We start from the raw sequence: 15,433 nt of genomic DNA on the forward strand, positions 1-15,433 counted from the left end.
TGAATAAATACAACAGCAGCTAAAGATATCAAACAGCCAGCCCCTACACCCCAACCTTGCTCCAGCCTCTTCTGTCTCTGCACTTTGCAGGTCCCTGAAAGCCTGGGTAAGAACCCTGGCTCTGCCTACACCTATAGTAAGGACTGACCTTACCATGTATGATTCAACCTCTCTGTGCCTTAGTTTCCTTGTGGATAAAATGAGGATATCAACAACAGCTACCACACAAGGGTTGTTGTGAAGTTTACATGTGGCATTGTACCTACAGTGCTTAGCGCAGTGTCTAGCACACAGTTGGTGCTCAGTAACTAGTAGCTAGCATTTCGTCAGTATTTTTAGCGTGATCACAGGTGTCCCCAGATAACCTGTCCACGAAAAGCCGACGGCTAGACCAAGCCCAAGCCTACGGCGGGACAGGCGCGCAGGGCCGGTTCTTGATTTTTTTTTTTTTCTTTTTGAACCTTGGCAAAGAGATAAGGCCCTGAAGGACAGGGAGGCCTCAGGATGGAAGGAGGAAACCAGGACAGGGAGAGGAGTTTCTCCCCTGGCGAGGGGCGGACTCCTCGGGGCCTTAGTCTAGGTAGGAGTCTCTCGGGAGGACGCCCCAAGAGGGGCTGCCGGCTGGGGCGGCTGGGATTCAGGCCGGCGGCCAAGTGGTCACGAATGAATGAACCCGCAGTCCTTCTGTCTCGTCGTGGCTTGGGAAGCCACTTTCGCCCCTCTAGCACCCCGTCCTCTCCGTGACCTCTGACCCCACCAACCTCTCACCTCAGACCACCGCCTCCCCGGCCCACTCCTTCTCCTGCCTCTCCGACTCCCCGCTTCCTCACCCACAGGTCCGAACGGCTCCCGGCACCACGGCGCGGCTCGGCTCGCCAGCAAAATGTCCGCGGCCTCGCCCTCCCGCTCCCCCGGTGCGTCCGTGCCGCCGGCCGCTCGGAGCCCCGCGGCTGTCACCTGCCGAGCGGAAGTGAGCTGCCCGCGCGCGGGCACTTCCGGTGGACGCACGGCCTGGGGGCGGGGTCAAGGGTGCAACCCGGGCGGGGGTGGTGCCCGACGGGGCGGGGTCAGTAAAGGGGCGGGGCCAGACGGAATTAACCCCTCCCCAGCCGCGGCGTTGCCTCGCCGCTGCCTCCTGCAGAGCGCTAAAAAATTAGTTAAGTAATTTAGGTAACTTAAGGTGATGACTTTAAGGGCCATCTCTTACTTCTGTGTTACAGACAGGAAAACTGAGACTCTGAGAAAGGCAAGGTTTTGCTCAAGATCAAGTTCCTTATGAACGTTAGAGTCAAAACCAGAACTGTAAATCCAGTCTAGCGCTTGCTGCCCTTCAGGGCAGCCCTTTGAAATTCCGACTGGAAGAGTTAAACCCATGTGCCTCCGAGGAACTTTTATCCAAGAGGAACTTCATAATATCCCATTTTCCTTTGCTGGGTCTGCCAGGACGTTGATTCCTATAATCACCTCACTCCCGATTCTGGTACTATTAACTTCCTCCTTATAGATAATTTCTGATCATCCCCCTTAAAACAGTATTTCGTCACTGCACTTTAAAAATGTTTTACTGGAAATGAGTTTAACTATGACAAGCTCATATTCTGACTCTTAGAGCATTTTCTTTTTGCCATGATAGTGATTTCATTAGATTTGGACACATTTGTAACCAGATATGAATGCCACCTCTGTCAAAGGTGTTTCAGCAAAGACAGTAATTAAAGGTTTATAAACTAAACTTCAGGTTAAGAAAAGAACACCTATTTTTTATTTTTTTTAAAGATTTTATTTATTTATTAGAGAGAGAATGAGAGACAGCATGAGAGGGAGGAGAGTCAGAGGGAGAAGCAGACTCCCCGCTGAGCAGGGAGCCCGACGTGGGACTCGATCCCGGGACTCCAGGATCATGACCTGAGCGGAAGGCAGTCGCTTAACCAACTGAGCCCCCCGGGCGCCCAAGAACACCTATTTTTTAAAAGTTGCTTATTACTAGAAGCGCCTGGATGGTTCAGTGATTCTTGGTCTTGGGGTTGTGAATTCAAGCCCCACAGTTGGGTGTAGAGATTACTTAAAAATAAAATCTTAAAAAAAAAAAAAGTTCTATTACTACATTATGAGACCATTAATGTCAGACTGAAACGCTAGTCACTTAAAATGATTTAGAAGTCTAGTAACATTTACCTGTTTCTTATATGTAAAAGGTGACTTTACTGCATCCTCAATTCTTTACAGGAAATGTAAAGAACATCTTCTTTTTGGGTGTGGGGAGGAAGTATTTCAATTATGAACTATAAATATATATAACTGAAAAGTGTTATTTCTAATGTTTTAAACCACTCTGGTTAGCTAAAGATATATTTGTGTTGTTTTTGAGTACTTGTATAGGGTTTTTTTATAATTATAAATTTAGTGAGCACTTCATATGTGTAAGGCACTCCTTTTACATACATTGCAGCATTAAACAAGTGACTTTGGCTTCACACTCTTTCTTACATTATTCACCTAAGTATTAGAAAATATTGCTTTTATTTTATTTATTTTAAATATTTTATTTATTTATTTGACAGAGAAAGACACAGCGAGAGAGGGAACACAAGCAGGGGGAATGGGAGAGGGAGAAGCAGGCTTACTGCTGAGCAGGAAGCCCGATGCTGGGCTGATCCCAGGACCCTGGGATCATGACCTGAGCCCAAGGCAGACAGACGCTCAACAACTGAGGCATCCAGGCACCCTGAAAACACTGCTTTTAGATACATCACTATCATCAGGTTATAAACCAAATATAAATAAGAAAAAGAATTAGTTTCACCCTCTAGATTATATAAGTAAAAGGTTAGCATTTGAAATATGTGTTAATTCAACTCCAGGGGGAAGGATGAAGTCAAACATTAACCTAATGAAAATTTTTGCTAGTGAAAATATGAAAACCTGATGATGGGGCACCTGGGTGGCTCAGTCAGTTAAGTGTCTGCCTTCGGCTCAGGTCATGATCTCGGGGTCCTGGGATCAGCCCCAAGTTGGGCTCCCTGCTCTGCAGGGAGCCTGCTTCTCACTCTCCCTTTGCCCCCCACCCCCACCCCTGCTCGTGCTCCCTCGCTCTCCCTCTCAAATAAATCTTAAATAAATAAATAAAATCTTAAAAAAAAGAAAAATATGAAAACATGAATAATGGCAATGTTTGTTTGCTTTGCCTTTACTTATGTTTTTCACACTGCTTAAATATTAGATATTAAAAAGCCAATCATGGGTTCCTTTGTACCTCTACTGACATGATTTCTTTTTTTTCTTTTTAAGATTTTATTTATTTATTTGCTAAAGAGAGAGAGGGAGAGCAGAAGCAGGGGGAGTAGCAAGCAGAGGGAGAAGCAAGCTCCCCTCTGAGCAAGGAGCCCAATGAGGGACTCCTTCCCAGGACCCTGGGATCATGACCTGAGCCAAAAGCAGATGCTTAACCGACTGGGCCACCCAGGTGTCCCTCAACTGACATGATTTCTTAAGGTATGTTCGACCTTTGTTTTGCTTATCTTTGTGGCATATAGCCTGATAAATAAGGTGATAGTAAAAGATACATTTTTTCTTTTCACTTTTTTTAAGATTTTATTTTATTTTATTTTTATTTTTTTTAAAGATTTTATTTATTTGACAGAGAGAGACACAGCGAGAGAGGGAACACAGGCAGGGGGAGTGGGAGAAGGAGAAGCAGGCTTCCCACGGAGCAGGGCGCCCCATCCGGGGCTTGAGCCCAGGACACCGGGATCATGACCTGAGCTGAAGGCAGACGCTTAACGACTGAGTCACCCAGGCGCCCCTTTAAGATTTTATTTTTAAGTAATCTCTACACCCAAGGTAGGACTCAAACTTACAACCAAGAGTCACATGCTCAGGGGCCCCTGGGTGGCTCAGTCGTTAAGCATTTGCCTTCGGCCCAGGTCATGATCCCAGGGTCCTGGGATTGAGTCTTGCATCGGGCTCCAGTCCTGCATTGGGGTCCCTTCTCAGTGGGAAGTCTACTTTTCCCTCTCCTTCTGCACACCCCCACTTGTGTGTGCTCTCTCTCTCAAATAAATAAATAAAAGCTTAAAAAAAATTATCACTTCCAGGGGCATCTAGCCGGCTCAGTCAGTGGAGAAGGCACCTCTTGATCTGGGGGTTGTGAATTTGAGCCCCATGTTGGGTTGTAGAGATGACTTAAATAAATAAATAAATAAAATTTTTAAGGGGCGCCTGGGTGGCTCCGTTGGTTAAGCGACTGCCTTCGGCTCAGGTCCCAGCTCAGGTCCTGCATCAGGCTCCCTGCTCAGCAGGGAGTCTGTTTCTCCCTCTGACCTTTCCCCCTCTCATGCGCTCTCTCTCTCTCTCAACTATAAATAAAAAATCTTTAAAATAAATAAATTTATTTTTTTAAAAAGGAATGATCACTTCTAGTAGATTGTAAGGTACAATTGAATATGATAGTTTCTAATATTCTCTTAGATGTACCTAATTTACCAAAGGAAAAAAAATATATTTACCTGATGCTCTTCTAAGGAATTATGATACTGAAAGTGTGAAGGCGGTTAGTTTCTTAGTTTGTTTCAAATCACCAACATTTTTATTTGGAGTGATTATTGCAAAGTGCAGAATGTCTTTTTTATCCAAGAACTTGAAGCATACCTGGAATTTACCAGTGCATGTGCCCATTTTAGAATGCCATTTCCTAAAATAATCCACTAATGTTTTGAACATTTTCATCATTTGGTTTCTCTTTCTGCTAAAGAACAATTAAATCCTAATGTAGCATAGGATCCCTTTGGGCTGAAATCTGCATGGGCCAATAGCAATTAAACAGTTCTTTAATGCTTCTTCCCCACCCTGTACCAACACCTAGCAAGACACCAAACTCTTATAACATGTCTTGTTAGAAACTCATGGTCTGGGGGCGCCTGGGTGGCTCAGTCATTAAGCGTCTACCTTCGGCTCAGGTCATGATCCCAGGGTCCTGGAATCGAGCCCCGCATCGGGCTCCCTGCTCAGCGGGGAGTCTGCTTCTCCCTCTCCCACTCCCCCTGCTTGTGTTCCTCTCTCGCTGTCTCTCTATCTGTCAGATAAATAAATAAAATCTTAAAAAAAAAATTCACAGTCTGCCCGGTGCCTACGTATCTTCTGCTGTTTAATCATTTTATTTTATTTTTTTTAAGATTTTATTTATTTATTTATTTGAGAGAGAGAATGAGAGACAGAGAGCATGAGAGGGAGGAGGGTCAGAGGGAGAAGCAGACTCCCTGCTGAGCAGGGAGCCCGATGTGGGACTCCATCCCAGGACCCTGGGATCATGACCTGAGCCGAAGGCAGACACTTAACCAACTGAGCCACCCAGGCGCCCCTGTTTAATCATTTTATTTTTAAAGATTTATTTATTTATTTGAGAGAGCGAGAATGAGAGAGAGTACATGAGAGGTGGGGGGACCAGAGGGAGAAGCAGGCTCCTCGCCGAGCAGGGACCCCGAAGCGGGACTCGATTCAGGGACTCCGGGATCGTGACCTGAGCCGAAGGCAGTTGCTTAACCAACTGAGCCACCCAGGCGCCCCCTGTTTAATCATTTTAAAAGGTGGCTGGACATGCAGGTTTTGTCATACATAACCTACTGGGTAAGAAAGATAATCTTTGGTAGTACTTTATGCTTATGGTAGTTCTAGATGGTTTTGTTACTTATGGGGAACTAATAGCAGCTCTCAGGCTCAGCTGAGTAGAATAGGAGCTATTATTTTTTTTGAAGGCCAAATAGATCACAGAAGATTCTAGGAAACACTGGAGAAGGTAGTGCATATTTGCCATCACCAAAATACTTATTTGCATTTATGGAATGTGTTTTGTTTTTTAAATGTGTATTCATTTTTTTCATCTTGGCAGTGGAGAGTTTTATTCTCAAAGAATAAAAAATGTTATGGTTAGGGGTTCCTGGCTGGCTCAGTCAGAAGAGCACGTGATTCTTAATCTCTGGGTCATGAGTTCAAGCCCCACATGGGGTATAGATATTACTTTTTTTTAAAGATTTTATTTATTTATTTATTTGAGAGCGAGAATGAGAGAGAGCGAGCGAGCATGAGGGGGGAGGGTCAAAGGGAGAAGCAGACTCTCTGCCGAGCAGGAAGCCCGATGCGGGACTCGATCCCGGGACTCCGGGATCATGACCTGAGCCGAAGGCAGTCGCTTAACCGACTGAGCCACCCAGGCGCCCTAGATATTACTTAAATAAATAAAACAAAACAAAAAAATGTTCAGGGGGGCACCTGGGTGGCTCAGTCAGTTAAGCATCTGCCTTTGGCTCAGGTCATGATCTCAGGTTCCTGGGAACACCTGCGTAGGGCTCCCTGCTTAGCAGGGAGTCTGCTTCTCCCTCTCCCTCTGTCCCTCCTCCCTCACTCTGCTCTCTCTTAAATAAATAATAAAATCTTTTTTTTTTTAAGATTTTATTTATTTATTCATGAGAGAGAGAGAGAGAGACAGAGAGAGGCAGAGGGAGAAGCAGGCTCCCAAGGAGCAGGGAGCCCAATGTGGGACTCAATCCCAGGACTCTGGGATCATGACCTGAGCCGAAGGCAGACAGACGCTTAACCATCTGAGCCACCCAGGCGCCCTAAATAAATAAAATCTTAAAAAAAAAGTTTGGGTTAGGGACGCCTGGGTGGCTCAGTTGTTAAGCGTCTGCCTTAGGCTCAGATCATGATCCCAGGGTCCTGAGATTGAGCCCCACATCGGGCTCCCTGCTCAGCGGGAAGCCTGCTTCTCCCTCTCCCACTCCCCCTGCTTGTGTTCCCTCTCTCGCTGTCTCTCTCTCTGTCAAATAAATAAATAATATCTTAAAAAAAAAGTTTGGGTTATATGCAGTAAATAGGCTGCTCATGCACTGGTGACCTGCTTTTAACTCGTCCCTTGGCTAGAAGAAACAAAAGGTATAGGTATAAATATTTGTCTGATTTTTTTTGGAAACTAGTATTTTTCTTACCTCATGAACTATTAGGGGACCTGTGGTTGTACTTAATAACCTTATATTTACCTCATACTTTCATTGCAAATAAAGTTTGAGCTCCATGCCCCTTTCCCCTCTTATTTTGTCAGTGACTAAGTATATGTATATTTTTTAACGTACTAGAAAATGTAAAGGTTGGTAATTACATCACTTCCTAAATGATAGGAATAGATCATAATTAAGAATTTGTGTTTTCTCAAAAATAAACTCAAAATGGATGAAAGACCTAAATGTGAGGGCGCCTGGGCGGCTCAGTTGGTTAGGCGACTGCCTTCGGCTCAGGTCATGATCCTGGAGTCCCAGGATCGAGTCCCACATCGGGCTCCCTGCTCGGCGGGGAGTCTGCTTCTTCCTCTGACCCTCCCCCCTCTCGTGCTCTCTATCTCTCATTCTCTCTCTCTCTCGCAAAAAAAAAAAAAAAAAGAAAGAAAAGAAAAGAAAGAAAGACCTAAATGTGAGACAGGAATCCATTAAAATCCTAGAGGAGAACACAGGTAACAACCTCTTTGAACTGGGCCATAGCAACTTCTTGCTAGTCTTCAAAGGCAAGGAAAACAAAAACAAAAATAAACTATTGGGACTTCATCAAGATTAAAAGCTTCTGCACAGCAAAGGAAACAGCTGACAAAACCAAAAGACAACCTACTGAATGGGAGAAGATATTTGCAGATTTCTTATCAGATAAAGGGCTAGTATCCAAGATCTATAAAGAACTTATCAAACTCAACACCCAAAAAACAAATAATCTAGTCAAGAAATGGGCAGAAGACATGAACAGACGTTTCTCAAAAGAAAACATACAAATGGCCAACAGACACATGAAAAAATGCTCCACATCACTCGACATCAGGGAAATACAAATCAAAACCACGATGAGATTACACCTCACACCAGTCAGATGGCTAAAATTAACGGGCGCCTGGGTGGTTCAGTCAATTAAGCATTGTCTTAGGCTCAGGTCATGATCCCAGAGTCCTGGGATCAAATTCTGCTTTGGGCTCCTTGCTCAGTGGGGAGTCTGTTTCTCCCTCTCCTGCTTCCCCTGCTCCTGCTCTCTCTCTCTCTCTCTCTCGGTCAAATAAGTGAATAAAGTCTTAAAGAAAAAAAAAGAATGGCTAAAATTAACAAGTCAGGAAATGACAGATGTTGAGGATTCAGAGAAAGGGGAACCCTCCTACACTGTTGGTGGGAATGCAAGCTGCTGCAGCCACTCTGGAAAACAGTGTGGAGGTTCTTCAAAAAGTTAAAAATAGAGCTGCCCTATGACCCAGGAATTGCACTACTAGATATTTACCCAAAGAATACAAATATAGTGATCTGAAGGAACACCTACACCCAAATGTTTGTAGGAGCAATGTCCACAATAGCCAAAATATGGAAAGAGCCCAGATGTCCATTGACAGATGAATGGATAAAGAAGATGTGATACATATACACAATGGAATATTACTCAGCCATCAAAAAAAAAATCTTACCAGGGGCACCTGGGTGGCTCAGATGGTTAAGCGCCTGCCTTCGGCCCAGGTCATGATCCCAGGGTCCTGGGATCGAGCCCCACATCAGGCTCCTGGCTCAGTGGGGAGTCTGCTTCTCCCTCTCCCTCTGCCTCTCCCCCTGCTCATGCTCTCTCTCTCTCTCTGTATCTCTGTGTCTCAAATGAATAAATAAAATCTTTAAAAAAAGTAAATAAATCTTACCATTTGTAACAATGTGGATGAACTAGAGGGTATTATGCTAAGCGAATTAAGTCAATCAGAGAAAGACAATTATCGTATGATTTCACTCATGTGGAATTTAAGAAACAAAACAGAGGATCATAGGGGAAGGGAGGAAAAATAAGACGAAATCAGAGAGGGAGACAAACCATAAGATACTCTTCTTTTTTTTTAAAGATTTTATTTATTTATTTGACAGAGAGAGACACAGCAAAAGAGAGAGAACACAAGCAGGGGGAGTGGGGGAGGGAGAAGCAGGCTTCCTGCAGAGCAGGGAGCCTGATGTGGGGCTCAATCCCAGGACCCTGGGATCATCACCTGAGCTGAAGGCAGACGCTTAACGACTGAGCCACCCAGGCGCCCCCATAAGAAACTCTTAATCATAGGAAAGAAACTGAGGGTTGCTGGATGGGAGGTGGGTGGGGGGATGGGTAACTGGGGGATGGGCATTAAGGAGGGCAGGTGATGGATGTTATATGCAACTGATGAATCACTAAACTCTACCTCTGAAACTAATAATACACTATATGTTAATTAATTGAATTTAAATAAAAAAAAAGAATTTGTGTTTTCTGTGGGGCACCTGGCTGGCTCAGTGGAGGATGTGACTCCTCATCTCAGGGTTGTGAGTTTGAGCCCCACGTTGGGTTTAGAGATTACTTAAAATCTTAAAAACAATTCTAAAAAAAAAGAATTTGGGTTTTCTATGTTTTTACTGCCTTCCCCATACTTACTATTTTGTTTTGTTTGGGGCAGTGGAGGGGCAGAGGAAGAGGGAGAGAGAAAGAATCCCAAGCAGGCTTCCTGCCCCGTGCAAAGCATGATGTGGGGCTCAATCTCATGACCCCGAAATTTTGACCTGAGCCAAAATCAGGAGTTTGACACTGAACCAACTGAACCACCCAGGCGCCCCTTCCCCATACTTTTTTAATGTGGTTTTTTTTCTCTGGCATAAGGAAACAAATTCCAGAACTCTGCTGAGTTGAAAGGCTCACTATGCCAAAGGTGGCTGTTACTTTTTTTTTTTTTGAGTCACTGGCAAGGCTGAGTTCTCTTTCAGTCCCTACTTTCCTAATTTTAAGAAGAAAATTGTCATAATTGAGATTTACTAAGAAATCGAAGGGAGATGTAATGTTCTAGCTTGCATATTATGATTACTGAGAAATTCATCTCCTACAATATAGCATCTCTAGTTACCCTTCAAGAACAGACATATCTCACAGGCTAGATTTGAGATGAGAGTCAGACGCTTAACCGACTGTGCCACCCAGGCGCCCTCTAAATCCTTTTCTGAAGTAGGCAGGGAATAAATAGAAAAATTTTATACATACGTCCCATGTTCCACATGCTATGCTCAGCTATCTGGAGGAACTACCTTCTTTAATGATAAATGTTGGCAAATGCTATCAGCCTCACTGGGGAACAAAATTTCACTGGGGATGTAACATGGAAAGAAAAGAATATTGAACAAAACAAACCAACAAACCTAAAGGTACCAGGGCTGCCTGGGTGGCTCAGTCAGTTAAGCATCTGCCTTTGGCTCTGATCATGATCCCGGGGTCCTGGGATTGAGCCCCATATTGGGGCTCAGTGGGGAACCTGCTTCTTACGTCCCTCTGCCTGCCACTCCCCTGCTTGTGCTCTCTTTCTCGCTCGCGCTGTCAAATAAATAAATAAAATGCAAAAAAAAAAAAAAAAAAAAAACCCAAACCCCAAACCCTAAAAGGTACCAAGCTGGAGAGCCTATGTGAAAGTAAGTTAGCGGTAAAAGCAGTCAGAGCTTTAAGGTTTCCCAGAAGACGGGCGCCTGGATGGCTCAGTCTGTTAAGTGTCACTCTTGATTTCAGCCCAGGTCGTGATCTCAGCGTTATGAGATTTAGCCCCGAGTTGGGTTCCACGCTATGTGGAGCCTGCTTGGGATTCTCTTTCCCTCTCCCTCTGCCCCTCTCCTCACTCATGTTCTCTCTCTCTAAAAATAAATAAATATTAAAAAGAAAAAGATTTCTTGGGGCACCTGGGTGGCTCAGACATTAAGCATCTGCCTTCGGCTCAGGTCATGATCCTGGGGTCCTGGGATCAAGCCCCAAATCGGGCTCCCTGCTCAGCGGGAAGCCTGCTTCTCCCTCTCCCACTCCCCCTGCTTGTGTTCCCTCTCTCGCTGTGTCTCTGTCAAATAAATAAATAAAATCTTAAAAAAAAAAATAAAAAGATTTCCAAGAAGACAGAAGTCACAGTGTTAGTTTGTTCAGGAAGGACATCCGAGGGAAGGGGGCATTGGTGCTAGGCCTTGCCCAATGAGAACAGAGCCTCACAGGCTGAGATGGAAAGACAAAGCAGGGGCGCCTGAGTGGCTCAGTTGGTTAAGCAACTGCCTTCAGCTCAGATCATGATCCTGGAGTCCTGGAATCGAGTCCCGCATTGGGCTCCCTGCTCAGCGGTGAGTCCGCTTCTCCCTCTCCCGCTCTCCCCTTTTATGTACTCTCTCTCTCTCTCTCTCAAATAAATAAATAAAAATCTGTAAAAAAAAAAACAAAAACGAAAGACAAAGCAATCCAGGGACAACAGTGCAAAGGCAGGAAGGCAAGAGAGCCGGGCATCTGGGTCCTTCAGAAAGCATTTCACAAGTCCCTCCTCGGAACCAGGCCCAGAGCTGGGTGTTGGATAGTCACATGGGTGAGGCAAAGGCCCTGCCTTTGCTGAACCTACAGTCTGTCTGGGGACGGTGACAGAGCAGCAGACCCAGTGTGATTGGTGCTGTGATGGGGGATGCCTGAGAGGCTATGGGAGTCCAGAGCAGGGGCTGAAGCTCCCTGGAGTTGGGGTGGAGGAGCCTAGACAAGTGGAGGACATATAATCTGGAAGCGCAGAAAACAATGAATGTTTATGGAGCACCTAGGGTGTGGCAGGTGGTATGTAGAGGGTCTCATTTGCCCCTGATATCAGCCCCATGTTATCTGGGGGTGGGAGGGGATGTAACTCTTAAGAGCTTAAGTCAAACAGTGTGTGAGTGTCAGAGCTAAGGGCCTGGTCCTAGAGCCCCTTATAAGTCCCACTCATTCACCTAAAATCTATTCATCACTCCTGCCCGAGCCGGCCATAAGGGGCATACATGAACAAGGGCTAGCACAAGCTCTCCTTGGGCTACTGTTGAGTGTGGGAGAGAGACAAATAAAGGGGCAATTATAACACAGCCCAGAAGGACCAGGGAGGCACAGGAGACTTGAGCAGCAAACTTGCCCTGGGAAAGGCAGGGAAGGCTTCCTGGAGGTGGTGACATCTAGCCCAAGCTGTGAAGGATGATGTGGCTACTATCAATAGTTGCCATGAACCAGGCATTGTGCTACACTCTTCCACGTATTAAGTCACTGGACTCTTCCCAACAGTTTGAGTTTCCATGACTGTCCCCAGGTAAAACTGAGAAAACAGGCCAGTAGGCACGCTTCCCTGTGGGCCTGGGTCTCCTCTCTCACAGCTCTGCCTGGCAGGAGAGCTAAAAACATAGTACTACTATATTAAGGCACAGCTTAACATCAAAGACTGGACACTTATGGTTTGCAGAGGTGGGAGCCAGAAGCAGAGAAGGGGGAGCCTCTCAGGGGCTTCCCTCTCCACCCCCCGCCACCGAAGCCAGCTGGTCACTCTGCCTGAGTCCCACTCATCAAATCCTGACAGGCGTGACCCAGTCACACCTGGGTCTTGCGCATCTCACCCGGTCCTCTGAGACCCCAGGCCCAGGAGGAGCCCCTTGCTTCAAGAGGGTGGCATAGAGCCTATGACTGTCAAGCCCGCCTGGATAGAGAACTGACTTCTCCCAACAAATTCCCCGTCGCTAACAACATCATCACCTCCTGGTTGGACAAGGGTGTTTTAAAAACTTTTCTTCAAGTCCTGTTCACTTTCCACCCTGCCCTATTGAGCTGGCTGATGTGGGACGGGCCTGTCTCCCTCTTTTAGCCTCAGTCTCTCCTCCTTGTGAACCCTGCACTCAATTAGGGGCCAAGCACCATCGTGTGCCCTTGATGTCCATCCCTTCATGTCACCTTCACCATTCCCAAGAGGTGGAGGCTACAATAACCTTCACTTTATAGGTGAGCACACTGAGGTCTAGAGAAGACGAGGAACTTTCCTACTTTCACAAGGCACCAATGGACTGAGCTAGGAGTGGAGGCTGGTGACAGTAGGGCCCATGCTTTCCCCTTCCCCCACCCATACCTGCCTCACGGGGTTTCATCCAATCAGAGGAAGGTTGGGAGTTCTTGTGGTGTCGCGAAATGACCAAGGACCTGCTGCTGGCACTGTGTGCCCTTCAACAAGTCCTTTCCTCCTTCTGACACACACAATCTCCCAGCAGGTCCTTCCCCACCCTCCCGCCACAGTGGTGCGTAATCAACGAATGTTGCACAAATTATCATTTCCGCCTATGCCCACTAGAGGGCCCCCAAGTGACACTAACTGCCACGCTTCCCTTCCTATGTAATTGATACAAAGGCAGGCCCACGGCATCCCTGTCCCAACCTTCTTTCTAGATTCTTCTTCCTATGTGATTACTAGTCCTTTACTTCAATTTCTGTTTGCTTGCTGTTTTTATTATTTTTACCCTAGAAATTACTAAAAGTTACCTCAGATCCTTTCTGGAGGGATGCAGGAGGTGACTTTGTCCACAGTCTCACTAACAAGGCCAGCACTGCAGCTGCTGAGGTGTTGGCTGGCTCACTTTGCTGGCATGAGGCTGATGCCGACTGGCTAGGTCCAAGGACCTGGGGGCCGGGGGGGGGGGTCCCCGCAGGACCAGCCAAGAGGGTCCCTGGCTTCGCGCAGGATAGAAATCAAATGCGAGCCAAGAAGTGAGAGCAGAGTTTATTAAAGATAGAGCGAGAGGGTAGACACAAAGCGTCCGCGAGACTCGGGAAGGAAAGAAGAGTGAGTCTCATCTTTGCTGGGGGCCTGGGGTTTTTATTGAGGATTGTGGTCTGGTGCACATGGCTTCTCAGGCATCCAGGAACAAAGACGAGTGTTTAGGTGTCCTCCATGAGTCACTTCTGCCCTGGAGCCAGGGGTCTCGGTGAGTCAATGCTCTTGGAAAATGTTCGTGACAACCCTGCCCAGTCACTCCTTAGATGTTATCTGTGGTGCTGGAAGACTCCAAAGAAATCAACTCCTTGACCTTTACAAGGAGGACACACATCACCTGTACGGGAGGCATGTGTAGGGTGGGGGTGCGGGTCCTAGCAAGAATAGTAGCAGGAAAGGGAGCAAAAAGCAGTTGTTCCTGGAGTCCCCTCCATTTCCCTGTCTCAGGGCAGTGACAGGTCTGCAACTGCCCCACCTACCCTGGGATTGGCGTTCGGCTCTGACTTCTGCTAAGCCAGGTGTGTATGTTTAGATGTGTGAGAAGGATCCTGGCTTCTCCAGAACCCCCACGTACACCATCAAGGTTGGCAGCAGCAAGAACCAACCGGGGTTCCAGTCTGCCCACATGGGTTCCAGCTCATTCCTGTAGATCCCGGAATGTTCTGGACCTCCCCTACATTACCCTCCCCCTGCCCTTCCTGACAGCCTGCCTGTCTGTAAGCTCCAGCATCAGACTCAGTGACAACATCCTTCCAGAGACCGCTTAAGCAGCTCCCATAATCGCCCAGGTTCAAAACTCTGAGACGAATCAAGAGAACTCTCTATGGCCTGGTATTTCTGCTTGAACCCTGACTGAATCAGAGGAGGGACACTGGTTCAGAACTGGCAGCTTCTTAGAGCTCAGGGCCTCCAAAGGCTCAGTGTGAGGTCCTCCTAATAGACCCACTCAAACAGAGTCCAACTCTCCTAACCTCCTTGTAGCCATGTGTGGCTGGAGGAGGAGAGACTTTGGCCAAGCTGGCACTGACAACAGAAAGCTGCAGTTACCTGCCGTCCCATGGGCCAAGCAAAACAAAAGGTAACCCAGAATCCTACATAAAACCAGATCCTCTGTATCACATGGGGTAATGTGATAAGTGGGCATCCCGGAACGGGGACACACTGGGGACAAAATGGTTGATGGGAGTCTGTGGGTGGGTATTAACACCCTCCACCAGGATGGAGTCCTGTGCTCCCCAAGAGAAGAGTTTGAACGTCAGTATCCAGGTTGGGACATTGCTTTAGAACTCAGTTGGGTAAAGAGGCACATGTGAGCCGGGCTCCCAGCTGGGGCTGAGCTGGACTTCGGTGATGCCCAGACTCTGCAGCTTCAGCCCTAGATGGCCACCAGGGGGCTCTCAAGCCATGTCCCGGGAGGCAGTGATATCCCTAGGCTGTGACGTAGAGGAAGAGTCCAGGGTAGAGGAGTGGGGTTCTCCAAGGTTGAGCAGGGCACATTCCCTGTGCAAGGCAGTCAGCCACATGTATAGGAACTCTTGGTGCTGTAGCTCATCTGATCCACCTTGGGTAGCTGGGGGTATAAAGCTGGGTTAGTGCCCCTTGGGACCCCCACTGGGGCTAAACTCATGGAAAGGCCTGAAGCTATCATCATGCAGGGTGGGGAGGCTGGAAGGTGGCAGGCCTCAGACTCATGAGGATTTTTTTTTTTTTAAGATTTTATTTATTTGAGAGAGAGCAGAGTGGGGCAGGGAGGGGGCAGAGGGTGAGAGAGAAGCAGACTCCCCGCCTAGCAGGGAGCCCAACAAGGGGCTTGATCCCAGATCCCAGGAACTTGGGAGCATGACCTGAACTGAAGGCAGATAC

The 15,433-nt window shown here is 46.9% G+C and overlaps 1 protein-coding gene across 8 annotated transcripts in view; it reads right to left on the minus strand.

The window, feature by feature from the left end:
- Positions 1-15,433, minus strand: part of AP1B1 (adaptor related protein complex 1 subunit beta 1) — an 83,591-nt gene that overhangs the window by 53,242 nt on the left and 14,916 nt on the right. For 6 of the 8 annotated variants that reach the window (XM_027576729.2, XM_027576728.2, XM_027576727.2 and 3 more), the window contains exon 1: positions 831-971. The exons of 1 other annotated variant lie outside the window; for it this stretch is intronic. The gene's annotated coding sequence lies outside the window, so the exon portion shown is untranslated. Of the gene's footprint in view, positions 1-768; positions 972-15,433 lie in introns of those variants that run through there. One more of the 8 variants, XM_027576722.2, reaches the window with a different exon arrangement.

Source organism: Zalophus californianus, chromosome 14 (assembly GCF_009762305.2).
Source record: "Zalophus californianus isolate mZalCal1 chromosome 14, mZalCal1.pri.v2, whole genome shotgun sequence".
Lineage (NCBI taxonomy): Eukaryota > Metazoa > Chordata > Mammalia > Carnivora > Otariidae > Zalophus > Zalophus californianus.